Here is a 16,036-nt window from a genome sequence, read left to right on the forward strand (position 1 = left end):
TGGTTTCATTACATGTTAAGTTCCAGGAATGTGATTAGATTGAAAATGCTAGTAGAATTTTTTCACTTTTTATGTTAAAACAGAAAACGTGATTGAATAGTAAGAACTACACATGCTCAGTTTTTTTAATTGTTTTCTTTGACACAGTAAAGGATCAATGAGACTTGCTTAATTTTTGTCAAGAATGCAGAGTCAACAGTGGCTGAGATGAAAATATTTTCCATAAAGTGAAATGGTAAAGCTTGGTTACATGATGTGAATTTCACTCAAACCACAAGGCTTTACACTAGAGTCTTGCTGAAAATCAAGACAGACAGTCTTAGGAATTTTTTGCCAATAGACAAAATGAATATGGGGTGGTTGATGTGCTGAAGTGGCCAGTGAGCATGCTTTGATTGACAGATGAGGAAATGTATCCCTACATTCTATCAAACTATGTGGTGTCTGATTTATATCACTGAGGTGGCCATTCCTTATGATCATGAACTGTGAGTTCAAAGCACTTGCAATCACTTGCCAAAATACTTCCTATTCTAGTACTAAATATTTCTCATATTTGTTTGCCTAGAATAACAAGATGCAGGCTTGGTAGTCCTTTCAAGGATGTCAATTTCTTTGGTATGTCTGAGTTTAGTAATGTTGAGAGTGTGTGTGTGTATGTGTGTGTGTATGTGCACATGTGTGTGTGTATTATTCTTAAGACTTTGCCTGTATTTTAACGTTTTATTTGGTAAAAATAGCACTATTTTGGCAAGATGTTTAAAGCCTTGAAATGGGACAAATTAAAGTATAATGCTTTTTCTTGAGAAATAATTTATTGCTCCATGTTGAATCATACCATTAGTCATGAAACCGAAACCCTATATTTAAAAAGTAACAATCTCGTGTTCAAACGATCTCCTTTGAACATTTCAAAGAATCTGAAGCAAATCTTTATGTGACATTAAATTGTACATTTTACCTTGTTATTTTAGATCTATGGGTGGAGTTCTTTCTTCAGGCTGAGTGTAGGTATGAAGTGGGAATTTCTGTGTCTTGATATGCCAATAACTTCGGCCAAGGTTACTAGAGTGGCTTTTGTGAGAAAAAAAGAGCTGTTTTATCGGACATCAGTTGCAACTTTGCCTTGTTTTGTTTCCTTAAACTGTCCAATCTGCTTCACATAGTTGTATGAAATTCTAAAATGTCTGCATATCAATAATTTTTAGTTAGCATATTTTTTCCAAACAGACATCCTTGTGAACATCAGCCATTTCTGAGAACTGGGCCCATGGGCCATAGCTACTTTGAGTCTTAGTCTATGTAATAGTTGGGGTAAAGGAAGCTTTAAAGAGCGAACTCATAATACAGTGGCCCAAGCAAGACACAAGTTGGTTTCTTTCTGAAGCTGCTATCCTGGGTATGTGGGTAGTTGGATGGGCTGGGCCCATGAAGTCATCCCAAAGTGCAGGCCTCTGTGGCATCTCTGCCATACTCAACACTTATTCTCCAAGTCTGTCCTTGGCTTCTCTATTTCTAGCTGGTGGAAGGGAAAAATGAGTCCAGGGAAGGAGTTTTTTGTAGATGGCTTGGGAGTTGCACACATCAGGAAGAACTTTGTCACAAGGCCACACCTCCTTGCAGAAAATTCTAGGCAGCATATTCTCTCACCAAGCAACCATGTGCCCAAGAAAAAGAGAAGAATGAGTCCAGAGTCGCAAGCAGTAATATCTACTACAGGCTTAAATAACCAAAGGACAAAATGCCCAGTCCATTATAAATATATTCCAAAAATGAAGCCGTGAAATGTGACTTTGTTGAAGTCAAAACAAATTTATTTTGATAAACTAATTTCTCTATTTCATATTCTAATTCTCAAATGATTACATTTGTAACACAGAACAAAGCCATAGTTAGAATTTCAGTAATTGTATGGAATATCCAAAAGGTACACCAGTATACCCAAAAGCTAAACCAGAGTCACTGCTAAATTTTATATTGTTCTGATTTACTAACACATTAGTGAAAATAATTAAAATCTTACTTTTTAAATTTTAAATCTTGAATTTTGGTTAGAACTCTGAGAGTATTTAAAACTATCTTTACCTACTCTTGTCAGACAATCATTTGAGGAGCTAGGAGCACAGAGAAGGCAGAGAAATGTTCTCCCCACCCCAAGCAGAAGCACGGAAGAACTATTGCTAATCCAAAACGCAGAGAGGAAATTTCACCCCTCCTCCCTTCCCTTTTCTTGGGCTAGTTTGTTTAATTTTAAAAGCAGAATTTTTGCTTTCACAAAGTATACCAGACAGGAATTTGTTCAAATTCCTCAAAACCAAGCCAAGAAAAGTTTGAGAAAGTTCAGACATGCATGGCAGAGTGGAAAGAACGTAGTCTGTGGAGGCGAGCACGGATCATCGGAATGCCACTCCAGACATCCCCTCTGGGTGAACTCAGGGATGTGTTTAGTCTCATTAAGCCACAGTCTTTTCATTTTTAATGTGAGAATGATAAGAATGAACTTGCCAGTGTGTTGATAGAGAATTGAAATAGAGAAAGGCCTGGCCATGTAACAGGATGTTTCTCTCCATCTGCGTAATCTGTGACAGTCGTAGGAAGTTCAAGATTATGACTGTTCTGAGTTTGTGGCCAGGAGTTGTCTGTGGCTTCCATGGGTTGGAGCTGTCTAATGGGGCCCAGGCCACCATTGCTGTGCCCAGAAGCTAACCCAAAACATGAGGTTTTACTCCAAGCAACAGAGAGGGGCTAAGCACCCAAGGATCTCTATAATAGGAGAAGGAAAATGAAACTGAGACCTTGCCCTGACTTAGAAGTTCATAGCAATAATTGCCCCAAACAAAATGCTCGTGTCTATTGGTTGTGGTTAATAATCATGCAATGACATGAACTTCAAACCCAGCCTAATCTTGACTCTTCCAGGGACTGAAGGCATCTCAGAGCCCTGCCCCTTACCTCAGAAACTGCAGGGAGGAGCCTGGGTTCTCAGAGTCCAAGAAAATGCACCTGATAATAGCACCTGAACTTCCTCCACATGAAGAAAGCCTGATAGGAACAGGGGATTAAGCTTGAGTGGAGGGCAGGATCCAACTCACAGTAGCACTTCCTTGCCATATGACCTTAGCAAATGGCGTAACTTGCTTTTTTTATCAGTAAAATGGTGTTCTTTGTACTAAGGTGTCAGTGAGGATTAAATGAGCCATGCCTGACCTACATCAACTTGTGACAAGTCTCAGACACTTTAATGAATGTGGTGATATTCTAATGTTTGGGATGCTGAGGTGGAGGACGACAGTGTCCCACCTCCTGAAAATGGCATGTAGACACTGAAGCTACGCAAGCAGTGGCTCTAAAGTCAAAACCAGCATCAGGACTAATATAAAAGAATCACCAGGACAAGGGTAGGGCAGAGGGGAGGCCAGAGCAGCTCTGTCAGTGCCTGCATGAGTGGACCTAGAGGGATTTCTCGACATGGAGGGTAAAACAACCCACTGGCCCACATTTCTGAGGACCGACATGGGAGAAGGGTCACATGAGGCCATGAAATGAGCATCTGCAGAGGAAATGGAAGCCAGTGTCTGGAGACAAGTGGAGCCATTGAGCTAGTGATGCGTGAGAGATACTGTGGGAAGGGATGTGGGGAATGCAGTGCCTCTCAAGGGAGGTGGCTGAGTCTGGCAACGAGGGCCTGGGGCATCCTTAGTCAGCAAAGCAGGTCTGCGGCCTCGGGAGCTCTGGCAGCTGGTGTGGGTCACCAACCGGCCTCAGGCACCATTCATGGAAATTAATCTGGATAGTCCCCTCCTGGAGACCCTCCAGGATGGCAGATGAGCAGACTGGCCAGCTTTCAAAGTCTGCTGACCTCTATAATTGTGGCTCTTCGCATGGTCCAACACACCCTTCCCTTTTACATGTGTTTCCTCTTTGAATAGTTCCACCGGCCTCTCTCCCTGACCTTTCTCTCCTTTCTTACTTTCCTTTGCCTATTTACTCTACATTTTATGTTTTGTCCAGATTAACATACATGTGTTTTATCTGCCAGGCACTGGCCCAGGCACTAGGAATATGGTGGTGACCAATACAGAGTGGCTACCTTCGTGGAGTTTACAATCTACAAAGGGACAAAAAGATAAACAACTTTAAACTTTAAAACTTGGACAAACTTTTATAAATACTGCATTTTTCCAGTAAAATGAGATAAGCAATGGTATCACCTACATTGTACAGAATCTGTGCCTCCCTAAAATTAAAGCTTTGAGATAAAAGGAGACAAGAGGTACTGTTGGACTCGAATTTGTCATGCAAATAAGATTAAACCTTGAATATTAGCCTTTTGATTGTTGTCTCTTTTTACAGTAAGAGGTAGTCAAGAATTCTAGGTCAAAACATAAGGGTTAAAAGGCTGGAAAAATTAAATAGGCCAAATGAAAGAGTCGTCTCACTAAAATGTCTATGTAGATGATGAAATGTCCTTGTGCCCCTTTAACTTCAATGATTTGTGCTGGATATTTTATAAGTGTCCATTAGGCAATAGCAAATTTATTCAAGTATAAGAGAATTACGAAACACAACTATCATAGCAGGTACTTTTTTCCTTCCAACCAGTAAGTAACCACCAGTGATGAGAAGGCAGAAAGTGACCAAGTTAACCAAATAAGAGAGTTGGATACAACATTCAGCTCCATTTCTTCATGTCCCAATAAGAGACATTTGACCTACCTGCCCTCTCATTCCCAATCTTATTGAATAAATCTAGTACAGAGGTTCATAAAAACTGTCAGATATATAATGCTGGATTTTATCAACAAACAATAATAATTTTTTCTTTAAAAATTATTCCAGGCCAGGCCAGGCCAGGCGTGGTGGCTCACGCCTGTAATCCCAGCACTTTGGGGAACTAAGGTGGGTGGACTGCTTGAGCTCAGGACTTCAAGACCAGCCTGAGCAACATGGCAAAACCTGGTCTCTACAAGAAATACAAAAATCAGTCAGGCGTGGTAGTGAGTGCCTGTAGTCCCAGCTCCTCATCCGCCTGTAATCCCAGGCGGAGATTGAAGTGAGCTGAGATGGCACCACTGCATTCCATCCTGGGTAACAGAGCCAAACCCTGTCTTAAAAAATAACAAAACACACACCAGGGCCTGTCAGGGGGTGGGAGGGAAGGGGAGGGAGACCATGAGGACAAATACATAATGCATGTGGAGCTTAAAACCTAGATTGATTGATAGGTGCAGCAAACCACCATGCCACATGTATACCTATGTGACAAACCTGCACATTCTGCACATGTATCCCAGAACTTAAAGTAAATTTAAAAATAAAATAAAAATCATAACATAATAATAAAGTAAAAGTCATTTCATCTGAAATAAATGTACTTCAAATTAAAAAATTAAAGTACAAAAAAATTCAAATAAAAATCATTTTAGATGTTTCCTCAGACTTTAAATGGAGATCATTAGAGCTCAAACACCTGACTGCAGAGTGATTTGTAAGACGAACACATACATACAAACGCTACAGAAAGACTTATGAATACCCTGCATTGGTTGATGAAAAATAACAGTGTGTCATACCTTCTGAATAGTGAATTAAATAAAATACTTTTAAAGTTTTAAATAATTGCCAATTGCTCCATATTTCAAAGATATTTCTCTGCATGTTAGAGTTGAGCTAGCATTTCCAGGGATGATTTTTCTGTATTCCTCCCAGTCAGGAATAGCAAGTTAGTATTACTCCATCAGCCACAGCGCAAGTGTCTGATTGCTCTCTTGAGGTCGTTAGCCCAGATACTTGCTAGAAAGGTATGATTGCTGGCCAAATGAGCTCTGGCCTGGTGCAGCAGGCTTGCCAATGTGCCTAATGACAGTGCGGAAAGACATTTTATTCCAGGCATAAGCAGGCCAGATCACAGCTGCCCAAAGCTCTCTGGCTTTGATTAAGTTTGTTGTGCTATTATGTAATGGGTACTTGAACCATATTCCATGCATGACCGTTTTCCTTCCTCCTTCGCCACTGTTCTATTATAAGTATGTTTTCTGTATCTAATGTTGCCTTGCAGTTAGTTGTTAAAATCAAGCAGAAAAAAACAGGCAAACATTAAAATGTAAATAGAAAAAGTTGTTGGTGGGGAAGATGACTTATAACGTATTATTCTGACATAGTGACTTGGGGTCCACCAGGAGAATCGCCTCATCACAGCTCAGCCTCCCTTGGTGCTAATGATGGCCTTTTCATCCTATACTGTTAGTGATGCATAAGCCAAATTGTGACCAGGCAGACTAGACCACATGTAAGCAGAGAACCACGTCTTTGCAGACATTCATTTAAAACTCATTTTAATCAAATATGTTCATTTATCTGTAGTATTTTTTATCTGTGTCTTAAAACGAAGCTTTTTTGACTTCTGGTTTCTGTTTCTGCTCGTAAAGACCTTGGAAGTTATCAATCCTGTCTTCACAACAAGAAAAATGCTGAGCACACTGAAAGTAACTGGAAATCAACACTGTTTTAAAAGTTAATCGATTACAATTTTCTCACATTCTTCTCTCACCTCTGTAGAGTTCTGGTCTACATTAGAAATGCTGGAAAGTAGGAATATACAGTATAGAGCTTTCTTGGTAGCATAACTTTTAATACATGAAAAATAATTTTTAATTTTAGTGTAACCTTAATAAATCTAAACCGGAATCTGAAGCACACTGGAAAAAAAATCTAAACCAGTTGAACAAATTTCAATTTTAAACGTGTTTTTGGGCATTGGAAGCTTACGGAAGAATGTGGATAGCAAATACAGGAAAACTTCTGTGAATATTTTTGTTCATATATGTAAATGTGAAGGTATAAGAAAAATTTCCCCATGTATAGCTTCAAATTTTTAGCAGTTAGTTAATATTGTCTATTCAGTTTTAACCATTAAATTGTAATATTATTACAAATGATACTAGAACACATCTTTGCTTTTAGTGTTGCATTATTAATATTTAAGTTGATGAAATTCAGTGTAAATTTGGCATTTATCGCAATACAAATAAGAACTTTATTTTTAGTTAATTCCATACATTATTTGCATTTGTTATCTCATATAGTTTTAAATTACATTTGGTCACTATCACTCAGGTATGTTTCTTTCCTCCCACTTACATCTAAATTGGATTTTTAAAAATTGGATTGTAATATGCCTTTATAAACAAATGTCAATTATTTATTTCCAATCTTGGTTGATCTTTTTATTCTGAGATTATTCACTAGATCCTTCAGCCTACCTATTAAACATAAATAAATAAATAATTGCTCTTATAGCTATTCTGAGGTAGACTGACCAGGTCTACCTTATGGTTAATTTTTGCATTTTTATTTTTATTGAATGTGTATGATGGTGCAGATATGAACTATGTGCCTATCTCAAAATAGGAGGAAAAATATCTTAGTATTTTTGCCAAATACTTGGTTCTGATTTTTGGACTATTATGAATTTTTTATGTCATAACTATTATCACCTTAACATTATGCAAAGTTCTAGCCCTTTTGCTTTAGTTTCCTTTGAAAAGATTTCTTTCCAATAAATCTTTCAAATATGGGTGACAAAGCTAAAAGACCCTAAGAGGAAACATATTGCTGGTATGACATATTTTGCTTACTCTTTAGGACAATTGAAAAGCTTCTAATTAACGTTTCTTTAGTGCCTTAGTGGTGACCAGCAGTATCATCACTGCCCTAGTGCATCCATGGAAGTTGAGGTCCAGGGTGTACTGACACATACAGATTACCTAGGTAAGAAGTAATGGATGATTGGAATGTTAGGAACTGTAACTGACAGCTAACTGTGGCAAAGTGTAGGTCTTTTTTTTCTTGTCTTGTCTTCAAGTTTTGTTTTTTTGTTTTTGAGACAGAGTCTCACTCTGTCGCCCAGGCTGGAGTGCAATGGCGCAATCTCGGCTCACTGCATCCTCTGCCTCCCAGGTTCAAGCAATTCTCCTGCCTCAGCCTCCCTAGTAGCTGGGATTACAGGTGCATGCCACCATGCCTGGATAATTTTTGTATTTTTGGTAGAGACAGGGTTTCACCATGTTGGCCAGGCTGGTCTCAAGCTCCTGACCTCATGATCCACCTGCCTTGGCTTCCCAAAGTGCTGGGATTACAGGCATGAGCCACTGCACCTGGCCTTTCTTTTCTTCTCAAGACAACTAATGGAAAATACATTTCCGAGAAGCTCTTTTGACCTGACATCACTGCTCCTCAAAGGCAGAAGGCTGACTCACAGGCCGAGAGGTGTCTGACATGATTTCTTTGCTACCCTTACTCTCAGCCTACCTGGAAATGGCCAAGCACAGGGAGACGGGGAGTGCTTTAGTTGGCATGTAGACTGAGCGTCCTGGGAACTGTTCTGCTGTAGTACCTACACTTTCCTGCCAATGTCAGCATCCGGCTTGTCAACACTTCTTTTCCATTTGTGAATACTATAGTGAAAGCCTTCACCTCTCCTTTTCTTGGAGTATTTTCCATTCAGAACTTGGAACTTAAGAAATTTTCTATATTTGAAGAAACATATTTCAACTATGATTCTTTATTACTTATAAAAAATTAACTTAGAAGATATATGTAAATATGTGTATGGTTTAAGGTAACAAAGTGATTTTTACCAATATGGCAAGGTGTGCCAAAAGAGTGCTTAAGTGTAAAAAAACAAAGAAACCAAAATCATAATTAAAGTAGCTCAAAAACATAAAGTTTATAAATGTTTTTAAGACATTTATAATAAAAAAGTCCTTTTGTGTTTGTTCCATGTTCTGGAATAGCAAATAAAAAATGTGGTTTTTGCTTTGTTTTGTTTTTTTACCTTGATCTGCCACATGGCAAGCCTCAGGCTGGGTGTGTGGAGCACATGAGTTGAGTGTGTGGACAAGTTGTGTTGAAGATTATTATTATAGGCACAATGTTACAGCACAGTCTATTGGGGAAAATACTGATATTTTTGTGAGGCTGAGCATAGTGGCTCACGCCTGTAATCCTAGCTCCTTGGGAGGCTGAGGCATGAGAATTGGTTGAACCTGGGAAACAGAGGCTGCAGTGAGCCGAGATTGCACCACTGCACTCCAGCCTGGGTGACAGGGGGAGACTCCATCTCAAAAAAAGAAAAAAAGAAAAGGAAGGAAGAAAGAAAAAAAGAAAAAAGAGAGGAAAAAAGAGAGAAAGAGAGAAGGAAGGAAGGAAGGAAGGAGGGAGGGAGGGAGGGAGGGAGGAAGTGTGGAAGGTAGGTGGGTGGGAGAGAGGAAACATGATTTACAGAGGTTTTATTCACTAGTAATTTATTCACAGGTAATTTAATTCTGGCTGGTTCATTGTTTAATAAATCTCTGCAATTCAGAATACACCTTTCTCACTATTGCTGGTCTGCTGATCCACATGATCTTATTTCATGTATGTGGATCATCCAGCCACAGTGACAAAGGTTCATTGTGTTGAGTCCAGATGTCCACCTTAACAGTACACATCCCTCACTGCTGCTTTTTTTTTTAAATTATCTCACCCTAAATACATTTACTTTATGATAACTACTGTTGGGGTACAATCTACTCTTACCACAGAACCAACCAGCTCTCAGTTAAGAAGAAAGTATTGAGATGGTGTGGGGAAATTTGGTGAAGCAAAACGTTATAGTAAGTTACAGTCAATCTCACTACTGACCGTTGGCTAAAATATTTTTTTAATATGTGGCTAAAATCTGCATAAAAGATGGTATATCTGAGTGAAGAGATTATCAGAGGGTGAGAGAAACTGAGAGTTCACCAAAAACAAAAGAAATAATAATTTCAATATAGATTTTATCATCAACAAGTGACCTCAAATGCAAGTTGTAGCTGAATTGAAGAGGCAGCCACTTTGTTCTAAATCTGGTGGCTGCTCCTTAGGTTTCATTGTAGAAAACATTGAACTGTTTTGCAAGTTTGTATTATCTGTCTCATGGTCCAGACAGAACCAGAGTCTATCAACATGGATTAAGAATTAGTCTGTTTTCTTATGTGTTTTTCTATGAATATACTGAATATCTCATCTTGATTCAGAAGAAAAACCTGAAAGCTTTCCAAAAAAAAAAAAAAAAAAAACCCGTGTGTGTGGTTTGTCTTGGGACAGTTCAGAAGGTAGTCATTTAATTTCGTTCGGGAAAATTTTGCACTATTTATTTCATTCAAAATATGTTAATTTTCTTTTTCAATTTTAATTAATGTACTTTTGTAATGGCTCATTCTGCAAGCAGAGATAGTCTCCCTTCCCCCAAACTCTAAGATATGCATGTATATAATCATCTTATTACATAGCAGGAAGTTTAAGAAGGAATAAGCTTTTCTTTGCAGTGCCTAGTTGTTAAAACAGCAAAATGATAAAAATTTATGTAATGGTACTATAGAGCTGTCCACTGTGTTGCAAATACTTTATACAAACAAGCGATGTCTTAGGAGCTAGGCTTTTAACCTTCAAAAATCTTTAAGGAAGAATAAAATGTCATTTTTAAATCTCGCCTTTGATCTCAAGTGAAGAGATTCATTTCAAAAATACTTAAAATAAATTTTGTGCTAGACCCTATGCTAGGCACTGCAGGACAAAAGCTGAAGAATCAGAAAAGCTGTCAAGTTAGAAAAGTGTTTCTCAATTGGGCAATTTTTCCAACAGGGGCCATTGGTCAATGTCTACAAATATGTTTGGTTGGGGGTTGGAGGGGCTGTTGAAATTTAGTGGGTAGAGGTCAGAGATGTCGCTACACATCCTGCAAGGCACAGGACAGACCTTCCCATTAAAGCATCATCCATCTGCAGATGTCACTAGTACCAAACGTACATTTTGGGTAGCTTCAGCAATTTCTCTCTTAAACTATTCATAGCTCCCATTTTTCATTAGTTCTGCAGTTTAATAAGAATATTGCCCTATGGAGCAGTTCCAGCACTTTGGGAGGCCAAGGCGTCAGGGGTTCGAGACCAGCCTGGCCAACATGGTGAAACCCTGTCTCTACTAAAAATACAAAAATTAACTGGGCATGGTGGCATGTGCCCGTAGTCCCTGTTACTTGGGGAGGCTGAGGCAGGAGAATCACTTGAACCCGGAGGCAGAGGGTGCAGTGAGCTGAGATCAAGTCACTGCACTCTAGCCTGGGTGACAGGGGGAGACTCCATCTCAAAAAAAAAAAAAAAAAAATAGCTGGAGATTAGGACAAGTTGTATATATGCAAACAAAAAATAAATAAAATAAAACCCAGTATAGCACAACCCACCCCATCTTGAGCAAGCTGTACTTCTAATCATGCACGTGTGTAAATATCAAGCTCTTATTTGACCACCATTCAGGATTGAATATTTAGTCATTGCAACTATAGTTGAGCAAATAAATATCTATTTGGAGTTTAGGATAAGGATCGTACACTTCCACAGTTAAGTCTACTGACTGACAGTAGACAGTTCATTGAGACACTGATACAGCATAGTCATCCATGTGTAGTGGTTGAGTAACATGTAAGTTTCTTTTCCCTTCCAACTGAGGGGGATGCTCAAGCTGAAATTTAACAAAGACAAAGTCAATCAGCTTCTCTCTGAAAAGGGTGATGTCTGATCAGATGTCAGCTGGAGGATCAGAAAGAGTGATTTAGAAAAGTCTGAGGGAAACTGATGATCTTGAGTAACAAGAAAGTTGTCATTTTGTTCACCGCAGATGAAATTCTATTCCCAGACAGTAAGTGAAGCCAGAAAATCAGGCCAATTTCATAAACAGTAGATCAGATTGGAGGAGTTAAAGGACCAGATAAGAAAACGAGCACCTATAGCAGGATGACCTGGGTAAAACAAAGGATGATTCACTCAAAGGGGCTGCAAGGACTAATTCTGCAGACTCCTATAGCTTGTTGTGCCTTGCAAGGCCAAGAGAGATTCCCAAAGGAACTGAGGCCTGGCAACATACAGTGAATGGGCTCTTAGCTACCTGGTATGGAGCTGCCTCAGAAGGTAGTGTGTTCCGTATCCCTGGAGGGGTTAAAGTTCAAGAACATTGCTGAGGATCCAAACACTGGGAGAGAGAAAGAAATGGATGGTCTTAAAATAAATCCTCTTTGTGCTTAAAACTCTGAGTGTGGGAGTGAAGGTGATTATTCAGACCAAGCCCTTGGGTACTGACTCATTCTTATTCCACTGTCTCAGGCCTACGTCTCCAATTCTAACTTTCCAAATTCCATCACGGTAGCTCAGGCATTCCCATCGTTAGAATAGTACTGTAGGTGGTTTGTGTTTGGAGAGAGGTTTAGTGGTAGGACCCCAGGTTTGTAGTGTGTTGCTAGTTATCATCACAATTTTATGACCCTCTCACTTGAGAGTGGAATGACAATGTGGTTATGTAACCTGAGACTAGAAGAAACAAATGGGAGTACTCCCAAAACACAAATATCTCACCTCTTTTTTTCATGGGAAAAGAGTCAGCAGAAGAGCGCAAGACAGTCAATAAAATCCTAAAGGTAATCAAAACAGATGGGAATATAATTTCATTCAGAGCTATAAAAAAAAAATCCTGTACTCATTCTCAATACAGGAAGTGTGTAGAAAGTTTCAAGGTTAGTATTTATCTTCTAAATGTAGACCTGTGATCTTCTTATTTAATAAATTCAAACCACCAGTGGAAGAGGTCAGAAAGAATGAAGTCAGGAGAACTGATTATCATGAGTATCATTGTTGTGATTGCATTTCTTGCACAGCCTTAATTTGTGCCTTGAGAGGTTAGGGTCTGAGAGAGTAGTGCTATTCCAAGAGCTCTCCAGGGATATTTTTGGAACAGGCCTTATTGTTCTCTAAAAAATTAATGCATTATATTCCCAGGTGCTGTTGTCAAGCATCATTTTTCATTTAACAAAAATATGGTCGTTTAGCCAGAAATTTTAATTCTGTAATTAAAATGGACTAAAAATATTCTGCAGTGCATCTAGAAAAAATATTTTATGTGAATCAATGTGCTTTCCAGAAATTTTCCATGTTGGATCAAACAGTAGATGAAGACTTTTCTGTGTGTTTAGGATGGGTTCTTATGTTTGTATATGAGCATGCAGGTGTTTTAAGAGAAATTTGAAAATCGGCAAAACAAAGTCAATTCACTATAAAATAGTTTCCAAATTATCTGTGCAGTATTAATATTGAGGAAGAATTAATTGAAAGCAAATATTTGAGAAATGCTTTCGTATGTCTGTAGGCTACAAAATCATTGTTTAATTCATCAACAACCTTTGAGTGCTCCTCAGCATCTGGTACAGAAATGAAAAATACAGTTTTAACTTCAGAGTGCTCACACCTAGTGAGGGAAACAGACAAGGTAGAGAATTCGGCATGATGAGTGACATGAGATAGGTGAATGGGAGGCTCTCTGGGAGTACTGAGGGCCATTGCCTAGTGTAGCTGAGGGCAGAGAGGAGCTGAGCTGGGCAGCCCAGGAGTCTGCCAAGAGGGTCAGAGGGAAGCAGTTCAGGGCCAGCAACGAGAGCGGGACTGTGCAAAAGACGTTTCAGTAGCTACAGTTTCTTTCTGAGAGTCCTCCACTTCCCAAAGAAAATGAAAGGAACATATATTTGATTTTTGTCAGTTTAAATATTGGTCAACCACTGAAAAATCATTTTTGAAAAGTGATTTCTTTTGCTATATTTGGCAAAGCTGGGAGTAGAAAAGTGATGAGGAAGGACCATCTTAGTCCATTGCCTCTGCCTTTGTAACTGCTACTTCTTCACAGCCTTTCTACCCAGTGCAGTTCACATATGGGAAACATTTCTTTCCATAGTCAGCATCTTCCTGGGGAGTGTTTTGGTTATATTTTCACAAATGTCTCACCTCTTTGTATGAAGAAACCCTTCTCTTTGAGCTGAACTGTGGGTTTCTGCTTCTTTCCTTTTTTCCTTTGTCCAATTAGAAAAAAAATAGAGTGGAAGCTTTAAGGCTACTTGTTAAATGTGCTCTTTTTTACTTAACTCCAAATGACATCTTGCTTGTAGATGTAATTAAGAAAGATCTGGACAGAGAGAGGGAGGAAAATTTTCAGTGTTCCTCTCAAATTGAATCTTATGGTGACAAGCTCCATATTTTACATGAAAATGCTCAGTTAGTACAGCTATTAAACTTTAATGGTAGATAATAATAGATTTCTGTAGCCACTTTTTTGTTTTCATTCAAAAACCTAGAGGAAAAGAAGGGATATAAATTATAAATTATTTGTTTTCTGTTAAAAATATGTTTCATATCCAGTGCACATAAGCAAAGATTTTGTCCAGTGTTAGTACCTATGAATCATTAATAAAAACAATTGCTTCTGTTTGCTGTTGACATTTTATGTATGTGTTGTTCTTCCCTGAACCTTTTTCTTAAAAGTCAACTTTTAAGAAATGATGTGCAAACAAAAGGAACTATTTTATAGTTAATTGGTTTTATGTTTAAAGATGATTGATATACAATAAACTTAGCCATCGTAATCCCTCAGAAACACATTAACTGTGTTAAGGATAATAAGAGAAAATAATCTCTTTTGAACATATTTATTGATACATAATAATTGTACATATTTATGGGGTGCCTGTGATATTTTATTTTATGGGTAAAATGTATAATTGTCAAATCAAGATATTTAGGATATCCATCACCTCAAGCATTTATATTTCTATGTGTCAGAAACATTTCAAGGCCTGTCTGCTAGCTATTTTGAAATATATAATACATTGTCGTTAACTATAATCACCCTCCTCTGCCATGGAACATTAGAACTTATTCTTTCTATCTAACTCTATGTTTCTACCCATTAACAATTTCTTTTTAAAGCTCCAGTCTCAATCAAGAGAAAATATAAATAGCATGATAAAGAAAAAAAATTTATGACCCGATGATATGGGTTCAATTTCTGGTTCTATACTTTCCACCTTGGAGAGCTTCATTAACCAGTGACCTTCACTTTTCTTTTCTGTAAGATGGTCTTGATAATATCTGCCCTCATGCCCACTTCCCTGTCTGCCTAACTAATAAGACACAGATTTCCTTAGCATGTAAGTGTGTTAAAGAGCCTAGAAACTCAACATGCTTCACAAATATCAGCTGCATGATAAGGAGTTACAGTACCAATGTACACAATATGATTTTTAAAATGAGAGGCAGGACATTTATGAAGTTATATTCTATATAAAGTATATTGGCACACATTAACGCATAATAGGTGATAGGAATATGCTTTGCTTCTTTCTCTTAGCTTTTCTTTCCAGCCTCTTTTTCTCTCTTGTCCTCAAGTCTGCGGCTGGGCTTGCCTTCTGTTCTGCTTGCATTGGTGTTCGCTGATGCTCTGATTCTGCTTTCTTGTGCACAGGCTCAAAGAAACAGTGAAGCGGCCCCAACTTGTGCAAAACCCTCTTCTTAGCTTGGATACTTGGTCATATGCACATTCTAGTTTAAATTCCTATGTAATTAGAAAATATACAAGTGGAGATTGGTTTTATATTCTGTAATAATAAAACTTATTTAGAGAAGTAGGATTTATTGAGGTACAAATGTTTACCAGTTTTATGAATAACATCATATATTTATTTTATAAACAACTTCAGTGGTATATGTTTGTGTGTTTTCTCACAAAAGCATATTGAGCAATTATTTTCAATTTTATAATCATGATACCTGCAATATCTTAAGAACCTACCCAATGATTTATAGGAATTAAGTCATTAAATCCTCACAACACTATAAAGTCTTTGTTATTTCCCATTTTACAGATAGAGAAACTAACTACAGCAAGGCTGTTAAGAGACAAGATATCATCACATTTGGGAGGTGTGGGGCTTTGTACCAGAATGACTGAGTTAATTCCAGTTCCCTTCATTATTATCTTTACATCCTTAGACAAGTCACTTTAACTTTATGTGCTTTAGTTTCCCCATCTGTAAAACATCTCATAGTGTTGTTAGGATTAAACATAACTTTTCCCTACATGGCATTTTAGGTTCTCTTAGCCAATGTTAAAAAATCTGTCCACATATTTTTAACTTTCCTTT

Source organism: Rhinopithecus roxellana, chromosome 18 (assembly GCF_007565055.1).
Source record: "Rhinopithecus roxellana isolate Shanxi Qingling chromosome 18, ASM756505v1, whole genome shotgun sequence".
In the NCBI taxonomy this organism is placed as follows: domain Eukaryota; kingdom Metazoa; phylum Chordata; class Mammalia; order Primates; family Cercopithecidae; genus Rhinopithecus; species Rhinopithecus roxellana.